The 25,559-nt window shown below is 41.5% G+C and overlaps 1 long non-coding RNA gene across 1 annotated transcript; it reads right to left on the bottom strand.

Annotated features, from left to right (window-relative positions):
- LOC132858618 (uncharacterized) lies at positions 1–21,339 on the bottom strand. Its single transcript, XR_009649644.1, has 3 exons — positions 21,257–21,339; positions 11,719–11,850; positions 1–561 (listed from the first exon to the last, which is right to left on the bottom strand). It is a non-coding gene; the product is annotated as an uncharacterized LOC132858618 (long non-coding RNA).
- Positions 21,340–25,559: the final 4,220 nt, after the last annotated feature.

Here is a 25,559-nt window from a genome sequence, read left to right as displayed (position 1 = left end):
ATTTTCTGTTCTATTGAGCTGTTTTCCTACAAGAAATACATAAACTTTCTCTGGATACAGTTTATAAATCCAGCTGTTTATCATGATGTATTTGGGATCCTTTTCACCAAAATTTGCATAGTGTTTGAACAAATTCTGGATGTCGTCACTACTCTGAAGTATATAGCAGTTGTCTAAAACAAAATTAATATCATCCTCTTGGCAAAGTAACTTAAATTCTTTCCAGATGTAGTCTTTACCCCCCCATTCTAATTGTAAACCATATATAATGATATGCTTGTACATATCTGGACACTTATTAACATCTTTATATTTTACTATGAATACTTTATCGTCTTTAATATTTAAAAAACTCCAAGTTAAACCCTCAATGTCATCAGTGTGTTGTTTCCTAAAGCCTTCAGACACAATTCTAGCAGGCTTTTTTGGACAAGAATTTCCTAACTGTTCCTGAAGATTTTGTTGATTCTTATCTATTTCCTTCATGCTGTTGGCAGACTTCTTTTTTTTCATTGGTGCTGTGGTTCAAGGCTCTGTTTGGAGCTTGAGGGTCTTTAAATTCTGAAAAGGAATGAAATGAGACAATTTCATTGATTGACTGTGATAGTGTGTTCATTTGGTTTTCAAAAGTTAAAATGTATTTATTATTTAGTATAAACTTTCATTTTCAGGTCCACATGAGATCATTTGCCATAATCATCAGGTCATAAAAACTTATAATCCCATTGTTATCCAATTTCTATCCAGAAAAAAAAAAAAAAAAAAAAGAGATTTTATATATTTTAGCATTTTTGTTTTCTATTCTGCATTTTTAGCATTTCGTATATACTGTATTGTACCTTACGTTTGTTTATGTTGATATTGCCTTTGCAACCTCCTACATGATGTAATACATTATAGTTAAACAAACGTTACTGTATATTTACCAGCTGTTCATAGAAAGAAAGAAAATGTTTACCAGTTTACTAGCTTTTACAACTTAATTATAGTTTCAGCACAGTTTATCTGACTACAGCTGTGGGTGAGGCCTTATAGATGAGACAGAAATCAGAATAATTATCAGAATAATCAGAATAACAAACACAGAACTCTTCCTGTCTATTAGCAAATGGTGAAGATACCCTGTGTTTTTAATAATTCCTCTTAAAATAAAGTAAAATAAAATTGTGCCAGTGGGAACATTAATCCATCATAAAATGAACATTTACAATGATTATTGAAACAACCATTTCAGATCACTTCATAATGACCGACTGTATGGTAAAAATAAAGATCAGCCAATTTTACTGTGGAGTTTCTTAATAATTCCAATCCAAAGTCACCATATCTGTTCATATAAATTTAAACCAGGAGGCACAATTTAATCAATTATAAACTGTATATTTCAAAATGTTCTAACCAAAGAGCAATGATACTTTGGGATGTTTAAATAGTTCCTCCTCAAAATCACAGTATCTGTCAGGATAATTTGGCTTAGACACGAAGTTTTAAAGCACAGTGATCATCTTCTGTGTGTATGAGCCTTTAACTGCAGTTTTATATACACACCCTGTTACATATGCTGTATTCTAGATGATCAAAATAAATATTAAAGTCTGCAACAATTCATGGTGTCTAAAGAAACAGCTGGATTGAGATGAAAACAGAACACATTGCAGCACAGATTAAAGTCTCAGTAACATCTGACTGATGAAGATCTTTAACTCCTACAGAAAGAAATACTTTTAAAAATCTCTACTTTCCACCTCTAATGCTGCTTTTGATGATGGAGAAAAAATAAAAATAAATAATAATAATAATAATAATAATATTTTATATAGCACCTTTCAACAATCTCAAGGACGCTTTACATGATGTGATATACAATCAAACAGAATTAAGGAGGTTTAGTAAACATCACTATACGTATACAAAACATACACATATACCATAGAAAAGGAAAGAGAACATCAAAACATCTCAATCAACAAACATAGACATTAGAGCAACAAACATTCTAGTAGAAAATACAGATGGTACATTAGATTAGATTAGATTAGATTAGATTAAATTAGATTAGATTAGATTCAACTTTATTGTCATTACAAAAGTACAAGGCACCGAAATGCAGTTTAGGTCTAACCAGAGTGCAATACTAGCTAGTGCAGGATATACAGTTTGTACAAGACTTAAACATACAAGATTTAAGTTTGTACATACAATACAGAAGAGAAAAATAGAGAACACAAAACCATGTCAATGGACTTGAGAATCTGAATAACAAGAAGTGAAAAGATAAGTTTTCAGATTAGCTTTGAAATCCTGTAAAGATGCCAGGCCTCGAATGCTCTGGGGAGAGAATTCCAGAGGCTGGGAGCCACAATACGGAAGGCTCTATCACCAAAAGCTTTCAGCCTATAACAAGGAACCTCTAATAAATTAGAGTAAGAGGATCTAAGTGCACCGGCAGGGGTATATGTTTGAACGAGATCTGTGATATATTGTGGACAGGAGTGATGGAGAGCTTTAAATGCATGAGGAGAACTTTATATTGAGTGCAGAAACTAATTGGGGAAGTTCAGTCAGGACCACTTGAGTCAAAATAAAGACAATTCTTTGACATATATTTAAATTTTTTATTTGCAAGCTTATGAAATTGACATTTGGCGGTATGGCTCTGTTCTGAATTCCCCATCCTTTTCATGAGCTCCATGAAAGCTAGTCAGGGAACAGCAGCAGCTTCGTGGGGGGACAATCTCCCATTTAACTGGGAAAGCAGCCAGACAAAATCCCCCCCCATTTAGAACAGAGCCTGCATCAGTGACAACAGAATGACACTGATTAAGTTAAACACAAAGTTTTAAGGAGGAGCTAGGGGAGGAGGTGGGTTTCAGCAATGCAGAGGAAACAGCCAAGCAGACAGACTGAAAAAAGCATTTAAATAGGGCACCCTGTTTGAAAGGGACCCATAGCGCGCTTAGGATTCAGATCAGCTGATGGGCGGGGTTAGAAAATTTACATCAGCTGATAGCCGAGCTTGACTATGTGGCCTGCCTGAACTGACGCTGAACGCTATATTTCAGTTAGGACCACTTGAGTCAAAATAAAGACAATTCTTTGACATATATTTAAAATTTTTATTTGCAAGCTTATGAAATTTACATTTGGCGGTATGGCTCTGTTCTGAATTCCCCATCCTTTTCATGAGCTCCATGAAAGCTAGTCAGGGAACAGCAGCAGCTTCTGGGGACAATCTCCCATTTAACTGGGAAAGCAGCCAGACAAAATCCCCCCAAACAGACCATACCAGGCAATCCTCCCTGGCTCTTCCTGCTAACTGAAGAGCCAGCGAGCATTTCACTAGCCAAACTTATTAGTAAAATACCAACAGAGCCGAGGACATGTTATTATCAGGCACGGAAAGCAGTTCCTTTACCATTTACTAGCAACCACTGACCATTAAAACCCCCCCCCAAAACCAACGGAAGGCGCAGCGCCTGTATACGATTCAAGGCTGCAGAAGACTCCAGAACATCATGAACATCATGCCATCCCAATTTCCCAAGGAGCACCCAGAACCTTTAACGTTCCACTCCTGGTTCAGCTACCAGCAGCAGAGGAGGAGAGCTAGCAGCAACAGAGCTAACTCAATCACAAACAGAACACGAGAAACCATGTGCCTCCTCCCTGAATATCCCCCCAGTAGCCATCCCTCTAGGATCCATCCAATAACCCGAGAAAGGAAACTTCCAAAAGGCCCAACAAGAAATCCATTCTTAACTTCCTTTTCCAACAAAGAATCGACAATTTCAGGTTCTTTAACAAGCAGAAAGCAAATTATTATAGGCAAACGAATGAGTAGGCAACCAAGACACTCCTGCAAAAACCTCGGATAAGTCCAGCTATTAAATAATTGAAGAAGCAGCGGTTAGGATGCTTCTCAGTGCCTTTCCAGCTTTGGAACATTATTTATTTATTTATTTATTTATTTATTTTGGTTAAGAACAGAAACACAATACCAGCAGAGCCAGTAGCCATTGATTATCAATCCAAAAGGTCACTATCTTTCTTTCGCTGGACACTGCTACAGAGAGGAGAGAAATTTAATCAAGCTTTTCATTTTCATTGCTGGCTAGAATTTAACCATTGTCAAGTTAAGACGTTAGACCATTTCCCAGTAAATATTTCCTGCATAACGTATCATAACAGCCTAGCGAGTCCTAACATAACGTATCATAATGCCTAGCAAGGCATGGCATAACGCATAACAACAGCCTAGCGAGGCACAGCATAATGTAACATAACACCTAGCAAGTCATGGCATAACGTATCATAACTGCCTAGCGACACATCGTATAACGCAACATAACGCCTAGCAAGGCATGGCATAACGCATCACAACAGCCTAGAGAGTCCTAGCACAACGCAACATAACGCCCAGCAATGCATGGCATAACGTATTGCAACAGCCCAGCGAAGCACAGCCAAACGTATCACAACAGTCTAGCGAGGCATAGCACGACGCATCACAACAGCCCAGCAAGGCATTACCCAGCGTAACGCAACACAACACGGCCCAGCAAGGCACAGCACAACGCAATCCGACACAGCCCAGCAAGCCATATCATAACGTAACGCAACACAGCCCAGTACAATGCAAAATAACGCCTAGCAAGGCACGGCATAACATATCACTACAGCCCAGCGAGGCACAGCACAACGCATCACAACAGCCAACGAGGCATAAACACAGCACCACGCAACACAACACGGCCCAGCAAGGCACAACATAACGTAACACAACATAGCCCAGCAAGGCATAGCACAACGTAACCCAACACATTCCAGTGAGGCACAGCACAACGTAACCCAACACAGCCCAGCGAGGTACAGCACAGCACAACATAACACAAACACAGCCCAGCAAGGCACGGCACAACGTATCATAACAGCCAAGCGAGGCACAGCATAACGTAACAAAATGCCTAGCAGGCATGGCCTAACGTATCATAACAGCCTAGCGAGGCACAGCACGACGCATCACAACAGCCTAGCAAGGTACACATAGTGCAACGTAACCTAACATGGCCTAGCAAGGCATAGCATAACGCAACACAACACAGCCCAGCGAGGCATAGCACAACGTATCACAACACAGCCTATCGAGGCACAGCATAACGCATCACAACAGCCTAGCAAGGCACAACATAGCGTAACGTTACCTAACACGGCCTAGCATGGCACAGCCAACCACAACGCAACAAAACATAGCCTAGCAAGGCACAGCACAACATACCATAACACAGCCCAGCAAGGCACAGCACAACACACCATAACACAGCCTAGCGAGGCATAGCATAACGCAACGTAACCTAACATAGCCTAGCAAGGCATAGCATAACGCAACACAACATCGCCTAGCAAGGCACAGCACAATGTTTAACAATAGCCTAGCGAGGCACAACATAGAGTAACGTAACCTAACATGGCCTAGCAAGGCGCAGCACCAAGCACCATAACACAGCCTAGCGAGGCATAGCATAATGTATCATAACAGCCAATGAGGCCTAACATAGCGTAACGTAACATGGCCTAGCAAGGCAAGCGTAACGTAACATAGCCTAGCAGGACATAGCATAACGTAACCTAACATAGCCTAGCGAGGCTTAGCATAACATAACCTAACATAGCCTGGTGAGGCATAGCATAACGTAACATAGCCTAGCAAGGCATGGCATAATGTAACCTAACATAGCCTAGCGAGGCATAGCATAACGTAACCTAACATAGCTTAGCAGGGCATAGCATAACGTATCATAACAGCCTAGCGAGCCATAATATAGCGCAATGTAACCTAACCTGGCCTAGCAAGGCATAGCATAATGTAACATAGCCTAGCAAGGCAAGCCTAACCTAGCATAATGCAACATAGCATAACCTAGCATACCATAACGAGCTGGCATAGCAAGGTATATCGAGGCATAGAATTACCTAGCATGAGGTAATCTAGCCTAGTATAGCAAGCATGGCATGACCCATCGTGACGAGCAATGCAAAAGCATAGCATAACCTTATCTTATAACATAGTGTAACATACAATATAACCTAGCATAGCATAACATACATAGCATAGCAAAGCATAGCCTAACTTAGCATAACAGACTGTACAACATGCCAGCCCTAAGGTCGCTTCCGGCTCAACAAACGCACCATTATACATGAACATGCACGCCGTATCGATTTACCGTAAGTTCAAAGCATCTTCAAACTTCCCCTTCGGCTCGAGTATACTAATAGTAATCACGACCTCTTATAGTTCCATATCATGAACACAAAAGGAGATAGCTTACGGTTTAATCTCTAATAGCCGCCGAGTTTAACTTGCAGCAGCAGCAATGCAGAAAAAAACAGCCCCATCATAACAAGCTGGCATAGCAAGGCATATCGAGGCATAGCATTACCTAGCATGAGGTATTTTAGTCTAGCAAAGCAAGCATGGCATGACCCATCGTGACGTGCATAGCAAAGCATAGCACAACCTTATCTTATAACATAGCGTAACATACAATAATATAAACTCGCATAGCATAACCTGCATAGCATAGCGAAGCATAGATTAACGTAGCATAGCATAACAGACTGTACAACACACCAGCCCTAAGGTCGCTTCCAGCTCAACAAACGCACCATTATACACGAACATGCATGCCGTATCGATTTACCGCAAGTTCAAAGCGTCTTCAAACTTCCCCTTCAGCTCGAGTATACTAATAGTAATCACGACCTCTTATAGTTCCATATCGTGAACACAAAAGGAGATAGCTTGCGGTTTAATCTCTAATTAGCTGCCGAGTTTAAATCGCAGCAGCAGCAAAGCAGAGGAAGCAGCCCCCTCAAATGAAGACAGCTTGCGGTTTAAACTCCAAATAGCAGCCGAGTTTAAATCACAGTTGCAGCAATGCAGAGGAAACAACCAAGCAGACAGACTGAAAAAAAGCATTTAAATAGGGCGCCCTGCTGAAAGGGACCAATTGCGTGCTTAAGAATCAGATCAGCTGATGGGCTGGGTTAGAAAATTGACATCAGCTGATAGCCGAGCTTGACTATGTGGCTTGCCTGAACTGACGCTGAAAGCTATATTTGTGGCATAATGGTTAGAGAGTTTGACTGATAACCCTAAGGTTGTGGATTCGAGTCTCGGGCCGGCCACGACTGAAGTGCCCTTGAGCAAGGCACTGAACCCCTCGCCAACTGCTCTTTGGGCGCTGCAGCATAAATGGCTGCCCACTGCTCCGGGTGTGTGTTCACTGCTGTATGTGTGCACTTTGGATGGGTTAAATGCAGAGAACGAATTCTGAGTATGGGTCACTGTATGTAGCTGTATGTCACTTCACTTTCACTATAATTGTGAGCCAATATAAACTGTATAAGATGGGGGTTATGTGGGAGGATTTCTTTGTGTGTGTTAGCACGCTTGCTGCTGAATTCAACTGGTTAAGGCTCTGGGTTGTTGATCGCCCAGGCTGCCACTGTTGGGCCCTTGAGCAAGGCCCTCAACCGTCCCTGCTCCAGGGGTGCTGTATCATAGCTGCCCCTGCACTCTGACCCCAACCTCCTCAGTTGGGGTATGTGAAGGAAAGAATTCCACTGTGCTGTAATGTACATGTGGCGATAATAAAGGCTTCTATGCCCCCTGTTCTTCCGTTCTTCTTCATCTGCGATATATTGGAGTTTCTTTAAGGACGTTGATGGTAAACCATAAAAAAGTGCATTACAGTAATCTAGACAGGAGGTAGTGAAAGCATGGACAAGGGTCTCGCATTATTGATATTTAAACATGGGCGTAATCGTGCAATATTTCGTAGATGAAAGAAGGCAGATTTCGTGAGAGATGAGATGTGAGAGGAGAAAGACAGAGAAGAATCAAACACTATGCCCAGGTTTTTGATAGTGGTTGAGGGTTTTACATGACAGCCAGCGATAAAGATTTGATCAATATTAAGAGATGAAGTAAAGTTAGGAGGGCAACCAAGAGCAGATCTGTTTTTTCTGTATTTAGTTTAAGGAAGTTCTTGGTCATTAATATGCTTATTTCATTGATACAATGTGTTATATCATCTATAGGAAAGGGATCAGTGTGTTTAAAGCTCCTGTATAGTTGTGTGTCATCCGCATATAAGTGATAACTAAGCCCATGACGACAAATAATGTGACCTAATGGAAGCATATAAATAATAAAAATTAAAGGCTCAAGAATAGTTCCCTGAGGAACACCATATGTGACTGGAGCAATACTCGACTTTGCCTGTTTTATAGATATGTATTACTGACGATTAGATAGGTATGAATTAAACCATGACAAAACGGTGCCAGAGACGCCCAGAGCAGATAGTCGTGAGATGAGAATGGAGTGAGATATGGTGTCAAATGCCGAAGAGATGTCGAGAAGAATCAAGAAACAAACCGAACCACGATCAAAAGCCATGAGTAAATCATTAACCACCCTAAGTAATGCTGTCCCAGTACTGTGATGAGTGTGAAAACCAGATTGAAAAGTTTCATAAAAGCTGTGCTGCGACAAGAAGTTGTGACGTTGTGCAGCAACGACCATAAGATGGGAAATTGGTCTATAATTAGTCAATACAGAGAGGTCCAGGTCTGGTTTCTTTAGAATAGGGGTTTACTGATGCAGTTTTTAATTCTTGTGGAACAAAACCTGAGCTGAGTAGATGTGAGATTAAATTTGATATAGGACCAGAAATAACAGGCTTCTCTATTAATTCAGAGATATATACAGGGGTGGGAGGGACAAAGTTATCAAAGGTATGTTGAGTAGAAACTGAACCAAATTCATCAGAGGGGGTAGGGGAAAGGCTAGAGGTGAAGTGATTATATATACTATTGATTTTATTTTGAAAAGATTGCAAAAATAACTCCCAGTGCTCTGCTGAGCTACTGATGTCAGGTGGAGGTGGATGGGTGAGTTTCTTAACTATGGAACACAGTGTCTCTCTTCAGCATCTTATGCAGGCCAGCTTCCATCAGCACGAGGTGACTTAGGAGCTGGCCAAAAGTGTCAAGAGAGTCACAGATTAATTATTGGAGCTTCGGCCGCATCAATTCCCCTCCCTGATCCCAGCCGTGATACTTGGCGCAGGCTCACCAAGCTCAGCGCCAAAGACAATGTGGAGACAATTCTAGACACTTTTGAGCATACCGCGGACAGGGAGGGCTGGCTTAAGCGGGACTGGGCCGATGCCCTACCCCCGCTGCTCAGTGGAGATGCTCAACTAGCGTATTATGTGCTGGATCCAGAGAGCGCCTGAGATTATGAGGCAGTAAAAGAGGAAATTCTTGTCCGCTGTGGTCGATCCCCCGTGACTGCAGCTGGAGATTTTCATAGATGGCGGTCCACAGATGGATGAACTCCTGCGTATCGCCAAGCCGTGGTTACAGTATGATTGACTCACCACCAAGGAAGTCATGGAAAGGGTGGCCATGGACCGGTTCCTACAGGCACTACTGGCTGAGGAACGGAATGTGGTAGGGCTGAAGGATCCGGAGAACCCCAAAGACTTCCTGAGTACTATGGGACACGCCAAGGCCACCCTAGAAATTGGCCGGGAGGCTCGAAGAGACTTTCAGGCCAGTCCCTGCCACCCCCATCCCCGACAACAAGAAGTGGCCGAACGGGTTTGGGAGAGGAAACAATTGGATAACCGTCCCGCCCTCGGACCAATTGATGAGCCCATGCCCACCGAACCAGATCTTAAGGCCCTAGCCAAAGCCCAAAAACAATGGCTTGCCCCACCATTCCAAAGGGCTCCCGCCTTACTCTGGAGGTAAACGGCCACCCGGTGTCCGCACTCTTGGATTTGGGGAGTACGGTCATGCTGGCCCGGCCGGCCATACTCCCTACCCCCGTCTTGCCATTTTGTGTGTCCATGGCGATGCCCTTTCGGTCTCGTTCGGTCCTTCGAACCAGAGCAAAGCAGGAGAGTGTCCGCTTCTCATCGGCCTTATCCCAGATGTCCCTGTTCCTGAGAGCACGACTGGTCAGGGTTCATTGCCGCAATGAAGTCCACTACCAAGAGTGAAACGGAACAAAAGAAGACGGGCCGGGTTCACCGGGCGTGCATGGCTCGGGAAGAATGTGACGCCAGAGACTCCTTTCCAGGTGAGTCCCAGTCACTTACTAACCCTCTCTCTTCGCTGTTTCGACAGGCCACCCAGTAGAGGATGTCTTTTCATCCCATCCAGGACGTACAGCGCTGGTGCACCATGAGATTGTGGTCCGACAATGACCATGTAGGGTCCCGGAAGCCCATCGTCACGCTATCGAGGAGGAAGTGGAACAATTGTTGAAGGAGGGGATTATTGAGGAGTCTGCCAGCCCTTGGTCCAGCCCCATTGTAGTGGTGCCTAAACCAGATGGGTGCATTCGCCTCTGCAACGACTTCTGGAGGCTCACCCAGGTCAACTATCTCCTTCCTCGAGAGGACAACCTGGTGGAGCATCTGGGGAGGGCCCGGTTCATTTCCACCCTCAACCTGGCAAAGGGCTATTGGCAAGTGGCCCTTGCTCTGCGGGCAAAGCCAAAGACGGCCTACAGCACCGCAAATGGCCACTGCCAGTACCGGGTCCTTCTGTTTGGCCTACATGGAGCTCCGTCCACCTTCCAGCACCTCATGGACATCGTCCTCCAACCCCTCTGCGCATTCACTGCCGCCTACCTACGATGTGGTAGTCCACTCCTCCACCTGGTCTGATCACCTGTTCCATCTGGGGGAGGTTCTGGGAGCCCTCCGGACAGCTGGTTTTATTGCAAATCCAGCTCAAGGAGGCCAACACCACCCAGCCAGTACAGTGATTTTGATCGCCCCTTCACGCTACAGACGGATGCATCCAAAACGGGGCTAGGAGCCATCCTTTTGCAGGAGTTTGATGGGGAAGAGCACCCAGTCCTCTTTATCTCCTGGAAGCTGACCCCCGCCAAGAAAAACAACACCGCAGTAGAACGAGAAGCCCTGGCAGTCAAGTGGGCCATTGAGGACCTCCGGTACTACCTGGCAGAGCGACACTTCACCCTTGTGAACAACTATAGCCAGGCCTCCATCCCTAGATGTTACGTGAGGTTTAGCCAGGTAACTATATCCAGACGGAGTGAGGAGATTGAGATGAAAATAGTCATTTGGGAGTTGCCAGGTTTCAGTTAATAGCAAACCGTCATTTTAATCAGTTATTAAAGTGGAGACTATAGTTGCTTTGTCTGATAAAGACCGACAGTTAAACAGAGCCAATGTAGAATGCTTGTTGTAATTTTGTATACGTTTGGTCGTAAGAGGAGAACTGCATGAGAACTGCATGAGATGCATCATAAACCCTTCTGCGGTGTGTGGCCGGTAGCATAGATTAGCGAACATCAGGTCGAATGATGAACGATGAACATAACGCAGACTTCTGGAAATCCCCGAATGAGGACTGTCTTGTCCGGCAAGATGTCCTTGGAAAGTTTGACGAATATTTCATGCCAAAAAGAAATGTTATACACAAACGGGCTTGCTTCCATCAAAGAGTACAAAAGCCTGGGGAAAATGAGTGCTACATCAGAGTGCTTTACGAGCTTAGTGAGTACTGCGAATTTGGTGCAATCCGAAATGAACACATAAGAGACAGACTTGTAGTAGGAATCAAGGATAAAGAACTTTCTAGAAGAATGCAGCTTATGACAGCACTTACCCTGGAAACAGCGGTGCAGATGACACGGCAGGCCGAGGATGTTGCAAAGCAGATCAGCCAGCAGGAGGGCCAGTCAATGAGCAGTGTGCAAGAAGTGACCTCCAAACAGTCAACAAAGGCAGCAAATAGGCCCTGGACAAGAGAGAAATACAAAAGAGGTAGTGAGAACAGAAAGAAGATACAGAGTGTGGCCGGTGCGGTAAAACAGGACACAAAGATATCAGAAAATGTCCAGCAACAAGCTCGGAATGCAGAAAGTGCAAAAGGAAAGGACACTGGGCACGAATGTGTAAATCAAAAACTGTGAGACAAGTGACAGCAAAAGATGAGAGCGACGAGAGCTTTTACCTGGGTGCAGTGAGTAAGAAAAATGAAAGTGAAGAAGCTAAATGGACTGTGTTGCTTAAGATTGGTGATACATCAGTTACATGATGTGATATACAATCAAACAGAATTAAGGAGGTTTAGTAAACATCACTATACGTATACAAAACATACACATATACCATAGAAAAGTAAACAAAACATCAAAACATCTCAATCAACAAACATAGACATTAGAGCAACAAACATTCTAGTAGAAAATACAGATGGTACATTAGATTAGATTAGATTAGATTAGATTAGATTAGATTAGATTAGATTCAACTTTATTGTCATTACAAAAGTACAAGGCACCGAAATGCAGTTTAGGTCTAACCAGAGTGCAATACTAGCAAGTGCAGGATATACAGATTGTACAAGATTTAAACATACAATATTTAAGTTTGTACATACAATACAGAAGAGAAAAATAGACAAGCCATCTTCCCACAAGCCATCAGACTTCTCAACAACTGAAATGTACTGTACTGAGCACAACATACACACACATCATCTGTATGGACTGCATAGACCCTCACAAAACACACACACTGACACAACATACTGTTTACATGCTGCTTACAATCCAGCAAACTGTTTACATGCTGTTTTGCACACCTTGTCTGCTGTTTTTTGCACAAACTGTCCCAACATTTCAGCCGTTTTTGCACATACTGTACAATATCTCAGCCATTTCGCACATACTATATTAACACATACAGTATTAACACTGGTCGGTCTGCGCTGTTTCTGTGACTGTTTCTGTGACTGTTTACTATTTATTGTCTTTTGTGTACTGCATTTTTTGTACTTTTTGTATTGTCTTGTAACTTGTGTCTGCACTGTCATTGTCCTGCACTGTCTGGTCCTGCACTGTCTTTAGTCCTGCACTGTCTTTTGTCCTGCACTGTCTTGTCTGTCTTGTTTGTCTTGTCCTGCACTGTTTGCACCAGGTTGCACAGTTGCACTTTATGTGGCTAAGACTACTTACAAGTCTTTAGCCCTGTCTTTGTTTCTATGTAGCACCTTGATCCTGGAGAAACGTTGTCTCATTTCACTATGTACTGCAACAGCTATATATGGTTGAAATGACAATAAAAGCTTCTTGACTTGACTTGACTTGACTTGAGAACACAAAACCATGTTAATGGACTTGAGAATCTGAATAACAAGAAGTTAAAAGATAAGTTTTCAGATTAGCTTTGAAATCCTGTAAAGATGCCAGGCCTCGAATGCTCTGGGGAGAGAATTCCAGAGGCTGGGATAATTTGAGAGCCAGTCACAGAAACATTACGTAGACCAGTAGTGCATACTGTACCAAATCAAGTGTATGATCCTTTGAGTGAGTGGGAAACTTTAAATGTTGTTCACAGTTAAAACACTGGAGTGTCAACAAAAGTTTGCGTGATTCTGCACAATCAGTATCAACATGTATATTGAAATCACCAAGCAGTATAACAGAGCGGGACATAGCACAAGCAAGTGATACGGTGCAGAAAACCACCATCGGAACATTTCTCAACCAGAAGCCGTGGGTGGATAAAACCATCCGCGATGCTCTGAGATCCCGCACCACTGCCTACTACACGGGGCTCGCCACTGGGGACATGGACGAGTACAAGGCTGCATCTTACAGTGTGTGCAGAGTGGTGAAGGAAGCAAAGCGGCGCTACGGAAGGAAACTAGAGTCACAGCTCCAACATGGTGGCTCTAGGAGCCTGTGGCAGGGACTAAGGAACATTACAGACTATAGAACACCTGCTTCTAGAATGGGGAATGCGGACGCTTCTCTGGCAGACGAGCTAAACACCTTTTACGCTCGCTTCGAGGCTGCAGCTAACCACGCTAGCGGTGCTAGCGGCACAAACAGCATGCACGCTGAGAGAGCTGGAGAGGTAACCACATTCACCATCTCAGAGCATGACGTGAGGAGGGTATTCAAGTGAGTGAATACCAGGTAGCAGCAGGACTAGATGGCATCACAGGTCGGGTTCTGAAAGGCGCTACGCCCTCTGGGGATGACTGCTACCAGGCGGGGGCTCAGAGCAAGGGGGTGTGCCTAACACAACTAATGCTTGTTGTCTTTTCTAATATTCTTTTTCAGACACATCAAGCTGATCCAGGATGACAAAATTTGCATGATTCTGCACAATCAGTATCAACATGTATATTGAAATCACCAAGCAGTATAACAGAGCGGGTCATAGCACAAGCAAGTGTTAGTAGTTCATTTAATTCACTAAAGAAGTTGGCAAATGGTTTGTGGCGGACGGTACAGAAGAATCACAATCAGTGTATTTGAGCCTCAAAATGTGAGAAGTATATATTCAAAAGTAACAGTATCATGAAATTCGACAGGTTTAACATTAATGCTGTCTCGAACAGCAATAGCCAGGCCTCCATCCCTAGATGTTGCGTGAGGTTTAGCCAGGTAACTATATCCAGATGGAGTGAGTAGATTGAGATGAAAATAGTCATTTGGGAGTTGCTTTGTCTGATAAAGACCGACAGTTAAACAGAGCCAATGTGGAATGCTTGTTGTAATTTTGTATACGTTTGGTCGTAAGAGGAGAACTGCATGAGATGGCAATTAATGCATCATAAACCCTTCTGCGGTGTGTGGCCGGTAGCATACTGTAGATTAGCGAACATCAGGTCGTATGATGAACGATGAACATAACGCAGACTTCTGGAAATCCCCGAATGAAGACTGTCTTGTCCGGCAAGATGTCCTTGGAAAGTTTGACAAATATTTCATGCCAAAAAGAAATGTTATACACAAACGGGCTTGCTTCCATCAAAGAGTCTGGGATAATTTGAGAGCCAGTCACAGAAACATTACGTAGACCAGTAGTGCATACTGTACCAAATCAAGTGTATGACCCTTTGAGTGAGTGGGAAACTTTAAATGTTGTTCACAGTTAAAACACTGGAGTGTCAACAAAAGTTTGCGTGATTCTGCACAATCAGTATCAACATGTATATTGAAATCACCAAGCAGTATAACAGAGCGGGACATAGCACAAGCAAGTGATACGGTGCAGAAAACCACCATCGGAACATTTCTCAACCAGAAGCCGTGGGTGGATAAAACCATCCGCGATGCTCTGAGATCCCGCACCACTGCCTACTACACGGGGCTCGCCACTGGGGACATGGACGAGTACAAGGCTGCATCTTACAGTGTGCGCAGAGTGGTGAAGGAAGCAAAGCGGCGCTACGGAAGGAAACTAGAGTCACAGCTCCAACATGGTGGCTCTAGGAGCCTGTGGCAGGGACTAAGGAACATTACAGACTATAGAACACCTGCTTCTAGAATGGGGAATGCGGACGCTTCTCTGGCAGACGAGCTAAACACCTTTTACGCTCGCTTCGAGGCTGCAGCTAACCACGCTAGCGGTGCTAGCGGCACAAACAGCATGCACGCTGAGAGAGCTGGAGAGGTAACCACATTCACCATCTCAGAGCATGACGTGAGGAGGGTATTCAAGTGAGTGAATACCAGGTAGCAGCAGGACTAGATGGCATCACAGGTCGGGTTCTGAAAGCCTGCGCTGACCAGCTAGCACAGTTGTTCACTGAGATATTCAACCTCTCACTGGAACAGTCTATTGTCTCCTCATGCTTCAAACAGTCCACCATTGTTCCTGTCCCAAAGAAACCACAGTCCGCCTGCCTCAACGTCTACTGCCCTGTAGCCCTGACCTCAGTAGTGATGAAGTGCTTCATCACTGCATCACTACCAGACACGCTGGATCCACTACAGTTCGCTTACTGCCAGAACCGCTCTACTGAGGATGCCATCGCTCATCTTCTCCATACTACAATTAGCCACCTGGACTGCAGAGAAGGGAATTATGCAAAAATGCTGTTTGTGGACTACAGTTCAGCGTTCAACACCATAATTCCCTCCAAGCTCACCTCTAAGTTGGAGGTCCTGGGACTCAGCCTGCCGCTGTGTCAATGGATCTCCAACTTCCTGACAGACAGACCACAAGCCGTACGGGTGGGCAAACATACCTCATCCACCATCACCCTCAGCACTGGAGCTCCCCAGGGTTGTGTTCTGAGCCCCTGCTGTACTCACTGTACACTTATGACTGTGTGGCCACTTCCAACTCCACCACCATCATCAAGTTTGCTGACGACACTGTTGTGGTGGGCCTGATCTCCAACATCGACGAGACGGCCTACCTACAGGAAACTAAAAACCTGGAGAGATGGTGCCAGGAGAACAATCTTCTCCTGAACGTCAGTAAGATTAAGGAGTTGATAGTGGACTTCAGCACAAAGCAGTTTATACTTTATTTATTTATCTATCTCCTTTTGGTTTTGGTTTATTTTTTTATCCTATTTATTTTTGCATTCCTTTTTTATGCTTATATACCGGACAGTTGCAAAAAGCATTTCACTTTTTCAAGAGGTTATTCCCAACAGATACCATAGTTATAGGTGGAGACTTTAATGTTGACAGACATCCACCTAAAAGCAGTACCCCTCAACCAAACCCTATGTTTACTCATTTTTGCAACAATCTTAGAGTATTGGATGTATGGAGACATCTTAACCCTAACACCAAACAGTTTTCTTGGTTGAGACCCAATGCCTGTAGCAAATGGAGGCTCAACTATTGGTTAATTTCAGATATTTTGTTACATTTTGTTAAGGATTGCTCTATTTCACCAGCGCCTCTAACAGATCACTGTGCTATTATCTTGGGTGTTAAGCCAGTATGTAACATTTCACATACAGTAGTAAGGAATATTGGAAATTTGGAGTTTCTTAAATTTAAGATTTGTGAATTTTCTATAGTCTATAGTACAATGCTTGCCAAAATACGAAGACAACATGAACACAAGATTATATTTGAGATTAATAAGTACTGCAGTAAAAGTGCACTGAGTAGCTCTGAAAAAAAGTAATTTTATTTCTCTTCAAACACAACTGGATGACTTGTACATTAAAAAAGGTGCATACATTTGCTCCAAGGCCAAATGGATGGAGGAGGGAGAGAAAAGCACGTCCTATTTTTGTAGGTTAGAAAAAAGACGACAGTCAAAAAACAGTATTGTTTCCCTAATGGTGAACAATGTTGAAAATACTGATCCTACAATAATAAGCAAAGAAATTCATAATTTCTACAGTGACTTGTATTCGTCTAACTTTTCTCCAACAGAGTGTGATGACTTTATTGATACTAAAAAATTTGTAATTTTATTCTTAGGATTGACAATGACTTAAGAGATCTTTGTGATGCACAATTATGTGTGGAAGAACTGGATTTAGCTGTTCAGAAACTCAAATCAAACAAATCCCCTGGTCCTGACGGCCTTACAGGAAATTTTTTTACAATTTTTTTGGAATGATTTGAATATGTTACTGTTTAATGCTCTTATTGAATCTATTGATGGTTCTTTTGGCCCCACAATGAGTCAAGGCTTGATTATTTTAATCCCCAAACCAGATAAAGATCGTAGATTCTTAGATAATCTTCGCCCAATCACTTAACAACGATTATAAAATTTTCACACACGTTTTTGTCAATTGATTGACAAATGGACTTAATGGGGTAATTAATGAGGTTCAATTAGGATTTCTTAAAGAAAGATCCATTCACAATAATGTAAGACTAGTAATGGATATGGTAGAATACAATGATTTGATAGAGGATGATGGACCAGATTCTTTTTTTAGACTTTAAGAAAGCCTTTGACACGTTAGAACACGTTTTTATTTAAAGCTTTAGAACCCTTTGGTTTTGGTGAGCACTTTGTCAATGTTATAAAAATGATTTATAAAGGTACGAACAGTTCCCTTTCTCTTCCTTATGGTACATCACAAAGATTTCCTATTAGTCGTGGAATAAGGCAATGCTGCCCTTTGTCCCCTCTTCTCTTCATTTTGGCTGCAGATATATTGTCTACTTTAGTTATTCATGATCGAGCGGTACAAAAATTAAATGTATTTGGTAAAAATATAGCAATCAGTCAATCAGCAATCAGACGATACTACATTATTCTTAAAAAACAAAGATCAAATTCCTCTGGCTATTTCATTAGTTAATACATTTTCTAAGGCATCAGGACTCCAGCTGAATTTAAACAAATGTGAACTTCTTGCCCTACATCAGAGTGATATCACTTGTCTGCTAACCAAAGTTGAATACTTATCAAGATTGATTTATCCCGCTCTTTCTTTAGCTCCCCCTCAAATTTTATTAAACCATGTTCCCAAAAAATTTATAATTTTATTTGGAGGCACAAAGCCCATTATAATAAAAAAGCAGACATTATTAAATCCTATGAACAAGGTGGTTTGAATGTAATTGAATTTGATAACATGAATATTTTGTTAAAACTTAAATGGTTAAAAATATTTTTGTGTAAAGAAGAAAGTTTTTGGTTTCCAGTCCCCTCAGCTCTGTTTCAGGGATTTGGTGGAATTCAAATGTGATTTTGATTTAACCAAACTCCCAGTGAAACTATCAGCATTCCATCAACAAGTACTTTTATTTTGGAAATTGGCATATACACATAATTTTACACCTCATAATGCTTCAATTTGGGACAACAAATATATATTGCACAGGAACAAATCTTTATGCTATAAGAACTGGCTAAGCAGAAGTATATGGTCAGTGAGAGATCTAATGGATGAGAAGGGTAACATTTTAGACTATAATGCCTTTACATTGAAGCATGGCTTTACCTGTCACCCGAAAGAGTTCTTCACCATCATTAATGCAATACCTTCTGGCATAAAAATGCTGATGAGAGGTGCCCTTTCTTATGCTAAAGTTAGTTCAGTTCTTCCAGCTTTAAACGTTGGAGTTTGGGTTGAAAATTGTCTTGAGCTATAACCCAGCGGCTTGGGTTGGGAACACGGACGTGAAAGAGAGCATGCACGTCAACGTGAAAATCGGACAACACTAGTGCGAGAACATCGTCAGATGAAAGCGAGTGAAATTCTGTCTGAATCGTTATTCAACGTTGAACCGATATGGTATACTTCACGGTAGCCGTATCACCATTCGTGAAAACCTGTCGATTGCACCATTGATGCAGATCCCATATGGTGTTTATCATATGAATCAACATGCCATAAAAAGTTCGGGCCTGGATTATGATACAAATGTCGCCGAAGACGATTCCGGCGCCTCAGTTGCACTCCTTGGGGATCCAGTATTTTCAACAATTGCCTGATTGTCTCTTGTGTCGCCACATACTGTAGCTCCTGAATGCATTTCAGATGCATCATCTTATATCCGTGAAGCATATCATATCGGTTCAACTGATCCTGGAGAAACACAGCAACGTCAAGCAGATCAGAATGTTCTTTTTGTCTGAACAGGCGCAAAGTCTTGAGGTGTCTGCGCTGTTGACGCACTAATAACAACACCATTTATATTACTTAAAGACAGCAGAATCTCTCAATGTCTCAAACCCAAAGTAAAATAAAACCGGATTAAACTTGAAAGGCGGGACATGTTTACTTCCATGCAATCCACCTAAAATAGAGCTCCTGGCAGGATTTTGAGGGATCTCATTAATTCAGAAAAACAGAACAATGAATTTTTTTTTTTTATGAAAAATAATCTCATAATTCTGAGATAATTAACTCGTTAATTCATAAAAACAGAGTGAAAAAAATGTTTTTAAAAAAAAAATTGATCTCATAATTTTGAGATAATTAACTCGTTAATTCAGAAAAACAGAGTAGTTTTTTTTTCCTCAAGTTAATGCAATTAATTCTGTAGTTTTGGACTTTTTTTTGTTTGTTTTTTGGACGTAGTATGCTCTTTTTTTTTTTTTTTTTTTTTTTGAAAGAGGGCATTTTTCCAAGACCTCCGGAAACACGCCCACTTTATGCCGTGGGGGAAGCACAAGGTGACATATTTGATATGAATGTGATTTGGGCGGGGTTGGATTACCGAAGTATTGTATTGTAGTAAGATTCATTATGGAAGTAACGAAAGTGAAGTGACATACGGCTAAGTTTAACCCAAAGTGCACACACACACAGCAGTGAACACACACACACACAGCAGTGAACACACACACACCGGTGAACACACACACAGCAGTGAACACACACACAGCAGTGAACACGCACACCGCGGTGAACACACACACAGCAGTGAACACACACACACACCGCAGTGAACACACACACCGCAGTGAACACACACAGCAGTGAACACACACAAACACAGCAGTGAACACACACACACACCGCAGTGAACACACACACCGCAGTGAACACGCACACACACCGCAGTGAACACACACACAGCAGTGAACACACACACACACACAGCAGTGAACACACACACACACACAGCAGTGAACACACACACACACACAGCAGTGAACACAGACACCATGAACACACACCCGGGGAGCAGTTCGGAGCGGGGGTGGGGTGGGGGTGTCTTTGCCTTGCTCAAGGGCACCTCAGTCGTGGCCGGCCCGAGACTCGAACCCACAACCTTAGGGTTTGGAGTCAAACTCTAAGCCATTAAGCCATGACTGCCCCCTTATTTCAATCACTTAAATTTCTGACCCATTTTGGGTTAAATTCATTTTTGTCGTCATTTTTAACTAACAGTTGGGTTAAAATCACAACCTAGCATGCTGAGGTAAACATGATAACCCAACTAGCCAAAATAACCCAAATTGGGTTGTTTTTAACCCAGCAGTTTTTAGAGTGTAGAAATTGTCCTGTTCCTTCTGTGACAGCCATTCTGAAGACACGGATCATATCTTTTCTTCATGCTATTTCTCCTCTATATCAATTCAGGGCTGGTTGATAGAAAGAAAGGTGGTTGCTGATAGTTTTGTTTTTTCTTTACATCATATCTTATTTGGAAAACCCAAAGACTGCTGTGTTAATTCTTTTTTCCTTAATAATATTGTTATTCTAGCAAACTATTTCATCCATAAATGTAGATACTTTAAATCCCTCCTACTTATTATATTTAAAAAAATGACTTAAAATGTTTTTCCAAAGCCCTTAATAACATGAGAGGTCAGAGTGCTAAGAAGCTGCTGGTTCAGTTTGTTGAGTTCTGGTCCCGTTGAGAGTTCGCTCTCGCTGGAACATCTTTATGAATGTAATATTGCGTCGTCTCTTCCTGCTTGTCTACTAAACAGAAATGAAAATGGATTATACATACCTGAGGAAACTTTTGTACAGTTCTGGACGTTTCTGAGAGCGCGTCTCTGTTCGTCGGATGTTACGCTGCTACGGAAAGTCTTCAAGGTTTCATTAAACCTCTCTACAAAGTTGACAGGTGAGTCTCCACTCCCTCGTTGTCTTTTATAGGCAGTACAGTTTAGTGATTGGTAATCTTCCACCACTCATCATATAAATAGCATTGACGTAGATGTCATAGCATTTTTTATGTCATCAAACTGGTTCTGGGTCTATTGTTCTGTAATGTCACGTTGGCCTACAGTATCTACATAAACTTAACTCTCATTCATGACATAGGCTCTATAAAGAGCTGGGGATTTCCAGACATGATTTTTTTTTAATTGAATACAAAAGTATATAAACAACAAAGGCAAATAATCATTCTACAAGAGTAAATAGCAGAAATGACAGGTTTAACACAGAATAAGTAATAGATTATTTAGAAAAGACAAAATAAATAAATAAATAAATAAATAAATAAATAGACATAAATGAACTTAAATAGAGCGTAAAAGAAAAGAAACGAAAAACAAAACGAATTAAGGGCAGAATCACAATAAATCAAATGATGTCAAAAGACATGAGTTTAACATCATCACTAAACTCTGATTCAAAACCAGGAAGTTCTTCATCTTGGTGTTTTTATTGTTATGGTGCATTAACGCCACTAACTGTGTATCAGGATGTTAAACACCATACAAATGTACAAACAGTGAGAAATGTCCTGTTTTTTTCCTTATAATATTTATTAGGTCATTGGGATTTCCTACTAGGTTTTACATCCATTTACAAACTTTATTAATGATCAATTACTATTTTTAAAATAGGCATTAAATGACATATAAACTGGTTATTTATAAGATCACATTTAGAAAGTGTAAGATTAGATGTACTGTTACTGAGTGTTAATAAACATGTTACAGAGATGTGTTCCTAATAAATCATAATTAATGCAGGTCGTTATTAAAACCATTTATTACTTGTTAGTTAACTCTTTTTATGAGGACCTTCATGTCGTGTAAAGGTTCAGTTTCCTTCTTAACAGAAAAAGAAACCAAAAGCACAGAGTGATAAAGTGCACAGAAATATTTATAACAAGATACAAAAATGGAGCTGTACGACTTTACATGTGAGCTAAAATGCTAAATAAACATATAAAAATCTCACATTCACACAAATAAAGATTTAAAGTGTGTTTCTGCTCCGTACAGGACTAAGACCAGTAATGTTAGAGAGAAAATAATACAACCTAAATTCTGTTGATTAATAAATCCTGTCACCTTTAAATACTTAAATAATTTATTGTATATTCCTGACTGTTTTGTTCCATTAGCCTTTAACACATTAATGATTAACTTGATTCCCAATGATTTAAAAGCTTGTATTACACTTAGATTAATGAGTTTTATAAAGTATTTATACAGTAACACCTTTCTGATTTCTATATAATTCACCCCTCTGTGTACAAACCTACACATTTCCACCTGTATTGTGTTCACAGTCACAGTAAGATTTTAACTTTATTGTTATTTTCTTGACCCTGAACTAAAATAACAATAAAGTCAAACCTTAAGCTGGTCCAATCTCACCTGCAGGTGTTTTTAATGAACCTATCAGTTCCTGAGATGGAGTTGGATAAAGAAGGACAACACCACATGGCCCTGGTATATACTGGGCCACATTTAGATCAGCAGCTCGCAGATTTCAGAAATGAGACAAGAGGAGTGAGAAGAGCTTTGAGGTAAGAGGAAGCTGCTCTGATTTTATAGACAATCATCAGAGTTTTAAATCTGATGTGTTCAGCTACAGGAACCATTGGAGGAGCGCAGCAGTGAGGTGATGTGGAGAACTTAGGCAGGTTCATTTTGGATCATTTACAGAGGACTAATTGTGTTCAGAAGAGAAAGCTGCAGTAGTCCAAATGTCTATCAGAACCTCCTTCAGCAACATGCAGGTCCTTTGCTGCATTTATCTCCCAATTAGCCCACAATTCTCCTGCAACATAAACCTCCATCACAGTGCAACATGGGTAAAGCAGTTACTTAAAGTTAAGAACACTGAAATAATGAAAAGGTCCTGAACTAAATTTATTATTAAGAAATGCACTACACAGAAGATTGGACCAAGATCACACCAGAGCAGTGTGAGAAACTGGTGATGTTCAGGGGTCACAGGTTCATTCTGCTTGAGTCATTTAATATCTAGGGCCTCTACACTTGTTTTTAACAGCTGAAACCCTGAAAAATTGCAGTTGTAAAGTTTTTTACTAAAATGGCTAAAGTTCTCTACTTTTGATCGCTCTGCTTTCCACAACATAAAGGTTTTTGTTGAAGGGACTTCTAGAACAGCAGTAGCATAACCCAAAGCTAACATTGTGAAGGAATTTGGGTCTCTAATTTCTAGCTATACAGCATATCAGCATGTCTTTACGGGGTGCAGCAGAGTTTCAATAGCTACAAAGCTAAAGCCTGGTGTCTCTGTCTTCTGAGAACAGCCACTCTCACTCTCTCCATGTTTTCAGTCATGAGAAGGACAGGTAGCTCTTCTAATATTTCCCAGCAAAACTGAACTGATGCTAATCCCGAGTGATTCATCCCCAGGTCATGATCTTACAATATTCCTGCATAACAATCTGATCTCCCCTTCAGTCACAGCTCACAACCTCGGGGTAATCATGGACACACAACTGTCCTTTTCGTCTCATGTTGCTAATGTGACTCGATCATGTCGTTTTCTTCTCTACAACATCAGAAGGACTTGTCTTCAACCTGCCTAAGTTCTCCACACCACCTCACTGCTGTGTTCCTCCACTGGCTCCTGTAGCTGAACACATCAGATTTAAACCCTGACGCTTGTCTACTAAAACCAGACCATCTCCCTCTTCCCTCAAAGCCCTCATCACTCCTCACAGTGCACCTCACACCCTCAGATCTACAGCACTGCAATGTAAATGCAATGTAAGTGTCTTTCAGACCACCACCCTGTTTCTCCTATTAGAGCAATACGTCTGTGTCTCCTGTCCTCACTGACTCCATCTCACACTTTAATGCGTTTATTAAACGTGTGTATGAATGTGACGATATCATTTAGCAGAGAGAAAAGTGATGCACTTGACACTACAATTCCAGTTGTATCTGCGAGCACAAGATGAAGTAAATGTGAATGACACCAAACATGGACTTGTGCTGGAGCCTCTTGTATGAGAAGTGTAGAAAATCCCTTGTTTGCAGATCCATCTGTTAAGGTGCCAACGCATTTCTTAATGTCAATGACAAGAAATGAAATAAAAATGAGTTTCTCAATGATGACATGGGTCACATATAACTTCTGTAACTTCTACAGAAAGTATTTGATGGATTAAGAGACTGAAAACACGGATGACTGCTTACTGTTGTCTTGAACAGCAAAGTCAAAAGGGAGCTTTTACTTTATGTTCACTTTCATGCATCTTTTTACTCTTTTCACTTCATTCACTGACGTGTGCTTGCAGACTGGTGTCATACATGCTGTATTATATATATATACATAAATATATACAGTATTAACTCTAAAATATCTCCATGGTTAAAGCTTCTAAAGAATAAGCGCTCTTGTGTTTATCACCACGATAACTAAGGCCCCGCTGACCAATGACATTAATCACAAGTTCTATGACCTGTCGCTTCTTCAGTACTCCATCACCATGTTTTTGTGTCAGTAGATTACTGATATCTCCCTTGTTTGGACCTCTGCTCTCTCTCTCTCTCTGTGTGTGGATTTTACCCCCTTCATGCTCAGCAATTCTTTTTAACATCTCATTATGATGATATTTGTTCCTGTTAGCACCACAGCTCTCGTCTCCCTGCTCCCTTCCTACTTATATAAAAGAATGTGACTACTTTACATAAATACTACTGAATCCTGCAGAGCTCCCGAAGGCCAGTCCGGGCCTGCACTAGCACATTTCCCTGTTTGTTGTATGTGGTGTCATACATGCTGTATTATATATGCTGTATTCAACACCTTGCTGAAATTGTGTTCTTATTTGTGGGTCATTCAGAATCTGCTGAAACCATCGTCAGTGTCTGAGAAGGTTCCTGCTCAACATCCTTAACAGGGACGTTCTAAAATGAACAACAGATTTAGCAGAAAGACTGTAGACCTCATGACATTTGTACCCAGTGTTCTCAAATCTGCTGTATCTTCAGCATGTGCTTGCTGTGATTCAGTAATCAGGGCCCATTAGATATCAATGTCTTGTACTTCCAGCTTTTCCCGTTAGGGGTCACTATATCCTCAGCATC

Source organism: Tachysurus vachellii, chromosome 2 (genome assembly GCF_030014155.1).
Source record: "Tachysurus vachellii isolate PV-2020 chromosome 2, HZAU_Pvac_v1, whole genome shotgun sequence".
Classification (NCBI taxonomy): Eukaryota; Metazoa; Chordata; class Actinopteri; order Siluriformes; family Bagridae; genus Tachysurus; species Tachysurus vachellii.
This window is presented reverse-complemented; position numbering and strand designations above follow the sequence as displayed.